The 8,338-nt window shown below is 41.7% G+C and overlaps 1 long non-coding RNA gene across 1 annotated transcript; it reads left to right on the top strand.

The window, feature by feature from the left end:
• The first annotated feature begins 6,327 nt into the window (after positions 1-6,327).
• On the top strand, positions 6,328-7,978 carry LOC141370877 (uncharacterized). The gene is made up of 2 exons (XR_012375354.1): positions 6,328-6,436; positions 7,673-7,978. It is a non-coding gene; the product is annotated as an uncharacterized lncRNA (long non-coding RNA).
• Positions 7,979-8,338: the final 360 nt, after the last annotated feature.

Genomic DNA, 8,338 nt, shown 5'->3' with positions numbered 1-8,338 from the left:
AAATTGGACAGCCACATGCAGAAGAATGAAACTGGACCATTTCCTTACACCACACACAAAAATAGACTCCAAATGGTTGAAAGACCTAAACGTGAGACAGGAGTCCATCAACATCCTAAAGGAGAACACAGGCAACAACCTCTTCGACCTCAGCCGCAGCAACTTCTTCCTAGAAACATCGCCAAAGGCAAGGGAAGCAAGGGCAAAAATGAACTATTGGGATTTCATCAAGATAAAAAGTTTTTGCACAGCAAAAGAAACAGTCCACAAAACCAAAAGACAACTGACAGAATGGGAGAAAATATTTGCAAATGACATATCAGATAAAGGGCTAGTATCCAAAATCTATAAGGAACTTATCAAACTCCACACCCAAAGAACAAATAATCCACTCAAGCAATGGGCAGAAGACATGAGGAGACATTTTTCCAAAGAAGACATCCAAATGGTCAACAAACACATGAAAAAGTGCTCCACATCGCTCGGCATCAGGGAAATCCAAATCAAAACCTCCATGAGATACCACCTCACACCAGTCAGAATGGCTAAAATTAACAAGTCAGGGAACGACAGATGTTGGCGGGGATGCAGAGAAAGGGGAACCCTCCTACACTGTTGGTGGGAATGCAAGCTGGTGCAGCCACTCTGGAAAACAGTATGGAGGTTCCTCAAACAGTTGAAAATAGAGCTACCATACGATCCAGCAATTGCACTACTGGGTATTTACCCCAAAGATACAAATGTAGGGACCCGAAGGGGTACGTCACCCCAATGTTTATAGCAGCAATGTCCACAATAGCCAAACTGTGGAAAGAGCCAAGCCAAGATGTCCATGGACAGATGAATGGATAAAGAAGAAGTGGTATATATACACAATGGAATATTATGCAGCCATCAAAAGGAATGAGATCTTGCCACTTGCCACGACGTGGATGGAACTGGAGGGTGTTATGCTGACTGAAATGTCAATCAGAGAAATACATGTATCATATGACCTCACTGATATGAGGAATTCTTAATCTCAGGAAACAAACTGAGGGTTGCTGGAGTGGTGGTGGGTGGGAAGGATGGGGTGGCTGGGTGATAGACATTGGGGAGGGTATGTGCTATGGTGAGCGCTGTGAATTGTGCAAGACTGTTGAATCACAGATCTGCACTTCTGAAACAAATAATGCAAGATATGTTAAGAAAAAAGAAAAAGAAGAAGATAGCAGGAGGGGAAGAATGAAGGGGAGTAAGTCGGAGGGGGTGAGGAACCATGAGAGACGATGGACTCTGAAAAACAAACTGAGGGTTCTAGAGGGGAGGGGGGTGGGGGGATGGGTTAGCCTGGTGATGGGTATTAAGGAGGGCACGTTCTGCGTGGAGCACTGGGTGTTATGCACAAACAATGAATCATGGAACACTATATCAAGAACTAATGATGTAATGTATGGTGATTAACATAACATTGAAAAAATTAAAAAAAAACTGTCAAGGTCATCAGAAACTAAGAAAGTCTGAGGAAACATCACAGCCAGGGGAAGTCTGAAGATATGTAGCAGTTGAATATAATGTGATAGGATCCTGAAACAGAAAAAGGACATTGGACAAAAGCGAGGGAAATCTGAATAATAAAGTATGGACTTTAGTTGATAATGATGTGTTAATATTGATTCATTAATTATTACAGTTGAGCCATATTCATCTAAGATGTTAATAATAGGGTTGGCTAGGGTTGGGTGGATAGAAACTCTACCGTCTTCATCATTTTTTAAAAAAATCCAAAACTATCCTAAATTTGAAAAGTTCATTGGAAATTTAGGATGGCAAAAACTCCATTAATAGTATCTAAAGAAATGTTTTTAACTCACACAATAGCAGAGGACTAATTTTTTTAAGATTTTATTTATTTATTTGTCAGAGAGAGAGATAGCATGTAAGCAGGGAAAGCAGGAGGCAAGAGGGAGAAGTAGGCTCCCCGCTGAGCAAGGAGTCCAATACGGGACTCGATCCCAGGACCCTGGGATCATGACCTGAGCTGAAGGCAGATGCTTAGCTGACTGAGCCACCCAGGCATCCCAGCAAAAGACTAATTTCTTTAACTCATAAAGAATTCCTATAAAACTTTTAAAATATCAGTAACTTACTAGAAATGTGGCCCCAGTTTAGCCAAATAGTCAACAGAAATGGAATCACGAAAGACTTGAACATACAATAATTTAAGGATCACTCATAATAGGAAAATGTAAATTAAATGACACCGAGATACCATTTTTCACTGATGAGGCGGGTCAAGCCTGATAGTGTATTTTGTTGAGGAGGAGGGAGTTCACAGAACTCTCTCCACTATTTGTGGGAATTGTTAATAGAAACTCAGTGGGTGGAGATTTGGCAATTGCTTAGTATACTGTGTAGGTGTTCATTATTTTTTTCCTTAATTGTCGAGGTGTTTTTTTCAAATGAGATATAATTGACATAACATTATATTAGTTTCAGGTGTACAATGTATGATTTGCTATTTGTATGTATTCCAAAATGGTCACCACAGTTAAGTCCAGTTAACATCCATCACCATGCATTGTTACAATTTTTTTTCTTGGGATAAGAACTTTCAAAGATCTCTTCTCCTAGTTACTTTCAAGTATGTAACATAGTCGCCATGTGAACATGCTAAACATCAGCACTTTTTACAATCAGGAATTTATTCTACTGAAGTAATAACCTATATGCACAAAGATTTTCATGCAAGAATAATTGTAAAATTGTGTGATATCAATTCTTTTTTTAAAAAAAGTCAGATCACCATTAAGGAACTTGTTGAAGAGTTACACATATGTAAAAAAGAAAATGAAATACAATGTAGCTATTAAAAAGAATTTAATTAACCCTATGGGTACTGACATCCAACATATGCCAAGATAAAGTGTCAGGTGAAGAAGAACAAAATTCAGAATATTTTATATCTAAAAATCAGTCTTATTAGTATACATAACAACAGTTTAAGAGAAATTATACCCCTAGAAGAAAAACTAGATCATTTAAAAAGTGCAATCAGAAAACAAAAAGTGTTCTCAGTAATCAAATATGATTGCAAAAATAGAAAATTAAATTGCATTCTGAATGATAAGGACACAGCTAAAGACAAAGTTGGTCCTCTGGCAAATAAACTTATGGTAATGTCTCAAAACATAGAGTAAAATGAAAAATTTAATTGAAAGTTAAAGCACTGTAAGGTGTAGCAGCTCTAACATTTATACAGAAGAGGTTTAAAAGGGAAAACTGGCAGGGGGTGGGGAGAGATAATAGGAAATTATCAAGGAAATATTAGAAGAAAATGTTCTGGAACTGAAGAAAGAAGGGATTTTTCTAATTTTGAAAGAACCCAACCAAATCCCAATAGGGGTTAATGCAAAAAGCTCACATTGAGAGAAATCTTAATGACATTCCTGAATTCCAAACAGTAACAGAAAATCCTAAAACTTCCTTGAAAGCAAAAAAGAGATTACCTCAAAAGAAGAAAAATCAATCTGATCCAGACTTCTCATATGCAACAACGGATTCTAGAAGACAAAGGAGAAATGCCTTCAAAATTCTGAGGGAAATGGTTTGAATCCTGAATTCCCTGCCAATCTAAATGATCAGCCAAGTATGAGAGTGAAATAAAGACATTTCAGGCATTCAAGAATTCATAAAGTTTAAATTCCATTCACATATATTTTCTGAAACAAAAATGTTCAAAGATGGGGACGCCTGGGTGGCTCAGTCAGTTAAGTGTCTGCCTGTGGCTCAGGTCGTGATCCCAGGGTCCTGGGATGGAGTCCCACATCGGGCTCCCGGCTCAGCGGGGAGCCTGCTTCTCCCTCTTCCTCTGCTGCTCCCCCTGTTTGTGCTGTCTCTCTCTCTCTGTCAAATAAATAAATAAATAAATAAATAAATAAATAAATCTTTTAAAAAATGCTCAGGGATGTATTCCAGATACCCAAAAGGCAACACAAGAAAGAGAGACACAGGGACTCCCCAAATGAAGTAACTGCTGTCTAGCCATCCCAGAAACCTAACCAGACACCCAAAAACAGGAGCATGAGGATTTCCACAAAGAATGTTGTGGAGAAAAAGAAGGGGATTTCGTTCAATCAACAGCATGACTAGGAGGATACTTTAAAGATCATCAAATGTGAAAGGAATCTATTAGGATACTAGGAAAAATGAAAGGCTGCCCAAGAAAAACACGGTCCTGTCTTTAAAAGCAAATTAGGATGAGGCATGGTTATGAGCTGAAAGGGATGTAAGTAAAGATGAAGCATTCGGCTTTTACTTTCTGAGCTGTCTTCCTTAATGATGAGGGATATTTTTTTGATATATTTTTGAGGGGAAAGCACAGTACTGGTTGGCAATGAACACTATTTCCATATTCATAATATTTTAAATGATATTTATTTATTTTTGGAATAAGCTTATGGATAAGTGACAAGAGAACTAAATAATATTTAAAATGAAAACAACCATTACAAACTTTGACCATGTCAAAGGCACAGGGGAGAGATGAATGTTAATTTCTTCTCCATACATTGTGGGCAGTAGATAATGTATAAAGTTGAGAATTTAAAAATAGAGGTTTTATTGTGTTATTAATAGAGGTAGCAATTTTAGAAACTGATTCACAGTATGTTAAGTTTGAACAATTTAATGGGGATAAGCATGTTATTTAGTGATGCAGTAATAACCATCAGAAATGTTAAAGGCAAGAGAGGTTTTATGTGTCTAACCCATAGAGGGGGATTGTGTGTTTGGAGTGAAGGGGGACAACTAAAGTTATCAATTTCTTTTTAAAGATTTACTTTTTTATTTCAGAGAGAGAGAGAGAATGGGTGCATGACTGGGGGTAGTGGCAGAGGGAGAGGGAGAGAGAATCCTCAAGCAGACTCCCCACTGAGCATGGAGCCCAACATGGGGCTCCATTCCAGTTCCCTGAATTCCCTGACTGGTGCCAAAATCAAGAGTCAGGCACTTAACTGACCGAGCCACCCAGGTGCCCTGGGGTTATTACTTTCTATAGGAGGCTCTACTGTAGAGTTTGAAATTATTTAACAGTGTGCATGTTTGCTTTTATAGTAAAATAAAATAAGGTCCCATAGATTATTAAACCAATGATGAGGGAATGAAAATAAAGCAGTGATCAGTTACAGCCATCACAATTAAAACAAAACAAAACAAACAAACAAAAAAAACCTCCTAATGCAATTTGAGGAAAACCAAAGTGGAAAGCCTGTATCCTACCTAGTCCTCCCTTTGCCAAGAACTTACTTGAGCCAAGTCATTTCCTCTCTGGGGCCTCAGGTTCCTTATCAATAAAATGGAGGGCTTGAGCTTGACAATCTTTAGGTTCTTTACAGCTCTAACTTTCTAATATTCTAATTCGAACTTCACTTTTTTCGCATTTGATAAAATCACTATCTTGGCAGGTTAAGGGTTTCCCACAGATACTTGTATTTTCGTGCTGGGAGGGCATTTATATTCAGCTGGTCTTTGATGATTCCCCACGTGGCAAGGTGGAACACTGGGCTGGAAGGCGGGCACTTCCAGCGGGTAGGATCACGGGCTTCCGGCAACATGGAAAGGAGATAGCTCCCGTGGAAAGTACTGAGCTCCATCTTTATCGACAGGGTTGTTAATGCATCCACATGGGACCTGCAGAGAAGTACTTAAGATTCATTTTCTTTCTGAAGTTGCCAGAAGCATGATGAAGGAGTTTTCGGGGAATAGACCCCAGAATCCAGAATTGAGTTCCTGAAGGGGGGGTGTGGGGTGGGGGTGAGGGTGACTTTGGCACAGCATCCTGTATAGGGAAAGGACTGAGTCTGAAGGAGGAGAAGGAAAGGACAGAGAAAATTTCACCTGCTTACTCACCCTCAAGGTCAACTGGACCCAGCTGCTGGGGGCAGGGTGGTAGTGACAGAGCCTGTCATCTCCAGGGGCACTGAGAAGAACAGAGGCTTGGCCATGCCGTGATATTGTGATTTATAGTAAAAAATATATATTTGGTCTTCATCCCCATTCCTGGCACAGAGCTCCTAAAACTCTTGGAATCTCCTATGATTAGGTGGATAAAGGTGTCTTTTGTTATGCTAATGAGGTGGCTTTTGAAAACCCCTAGGATGGGGAGAGCCAGCTGCTGATTAGAGAGTTAGAACTTTCAGTCCCATCTCCCTGCTCTGTGGAGAGCACAGAGGGTCTGAAGGTTGACTCAGTCACCAATGGCCAATGTTTTATTCATTCACACCTAAGTAATGAAGCCTCCATGGAAACCTAAAAGGGTGGGGTTTGGAGAGCTTCCGGGTTGGGGAGCCCACGGAGATCTGGGGGAGGCACGGAAGCTCCCTGCTGTTTCCCCACACCTCACCCTTCCATCTGGCTATTCCTGAGACATGTCCTTTTGTCATAAACCGGCAATGTAGTAAGTAAAATGTTTCTCTGAGTTCTGTGAGCTGCTCTAGCAAATTAATCAAACCCAAGGAGGGGGTCATTGGAACCTCTGTTGTTCAGAAGCACTGGTGATAATTTACGATTAAAGTCTGAAGTTTGGGGAGGTGAGATGTGGACGGTCTCTTGGAACTGAACCCTTACCTGTGGAACTGGGCACTATCTCCAGGTAGATCATGTCAGAGTGGAGTTGAATTGTAGGATACCCAGCTGGTGTCGGAGAATGGCTTGGTGTGGGGGTAATTGGGTACAGAATCTGAGGTGGGCTCAGGTATCAGTGTGCTGGAACTGCCATAAGAAAATACCTCAAACTGGGTGTCTTCGATAATGGAAATGTATTGTCTCTAACTCCTGGAGGCTGGAAGTCTGAGATCAAGACTCGGGTCAGGAGGGTTGCTTCCTTCTGAGGCTGTGAGGAAGAATCTGTTCCAGACTTCTCTCTGGGCTTCGGGTGTTTTGCTGACCATGGTTGGCATTCCTTAGCTTTTAGAAACGTCACCCCGATCCCTGCCTTCATGTCCTTGTGGTGTCCTCCCTGTGTGCAAGTCTGTCTGTGTCTAAATTTCCCCTTTCTAGAAGGACACCAGTCGTCGGACCAGGGCCCACCCTACTCTCCTATGACCTCATCTTAACTAATTATATCTGCCATGACCCTTGTTCTGAATAAAGGCACATTCTGAGGTCCTGGTGGTTAGGACTTCAACATATGATTTTTGGAAGGACATAATTCAGCTCGTAAGAACTCACAATTGAGGTGGAGGCCAGAGCACTTCCTATTCTACGACACAGGAACTTTTCAAAAAAAGAGTGTTAGGACCAGGCGGGAAGGCTGGCTTCCACTTCATTACCTGTGACGCAAGCGATGGTAAGAGGCAGGTGACTGAAGGGCAGGAATGGCGGAGCATGGCTGGAGTGGCTGGTGGGTGAAGCGCAAAGCCAGGGGAGGGCACTGCAATAGCTGGAGGACAATAGTACATCTCCCCCTTATCCACGGGGGATGTGTCCCAAGACTCACAAAGAGTGCCGAATCCTACACATATTATGTTTTTTTCCTATATATACATACCTATGATAAAGTTTAACTTACAAATTGGGCTCCGTAAGAGATTAGCAACAATAACTGATAATAAAATAGAACAATTACAGCAATATCTTGTAATAAAAGTTATGTGAATGTGGTTTCTCAATCTCACAATATCTTACTGTGCAGCACTCACCTTTCTTGTAATGATGCGAGATGATAAAATGTCTATGTGATGAGGGGAATGTCGCAGGCACTGCGACACGGCATTGGGCTATCACTGGCCTCTGGACGGTACATCAGGAGGAGGATCACCTGGTTTCTTACAGCGATTGATGGGGGATCACGGAAACCAAAGCAAGCAGGCCTTGGAGAAGAGGGACCACCGCACTGTCAGAACACACCAGTCAGCACGGGCGGGGCAGACTCTCCCTTCCAGGCAGTAATTACTGTAATGCACTGTCAAAACAAAATAAAACAAAACTTCCTAAATTACATTGATTTTTCTCACTAAGGATTCTGAGGGGTATTGGGGGGGATGGGGATCACCGCCTCGGGCTATGGATCTGGTTCACACCTGCTCCAAGGGCCCTCAGTTCTGGGACCAAGGGTTACCTAGGGCATGCTCTCCTGAGGGTGGGTGGCGGGCTGCACCCACAAACACAAGTGACCAAACCAAACCACACGCGCAAGTTCGAGCCCCTGCTCATATCGCGTCAGTTAACACCATGTTGTCATAGCAAGTCACATGGTCATCATGCATCAATGGGTCAGGCACGTGTACAGCGCGTGCTCTACTGGGGGCCACTTCAGAGTCTCCCAGCAAAGGGAGTGGCTGTATTATCTCTTTCAGGA

Source organism: Callorhinus ursinus, unplaced genomic scaffold, assembly GCF_003265705.2.
Source record: "Callorhinus ursinus isolate GAN/ISIS: 27379988/994484 unplaced genomic scaffold, GSC_fseal_2.0 scaffold1, whole genome shotgun sequence".
Lineage (NCBI taxonomy): Eukaryota > Metazoa > Chordata > Mammalia > Carnivora > Otariidae > Callorhinus > Callorhinus ursinus.
This window is presented reverse-complemented; position numbering and strand designations above follow the sequence as displayed.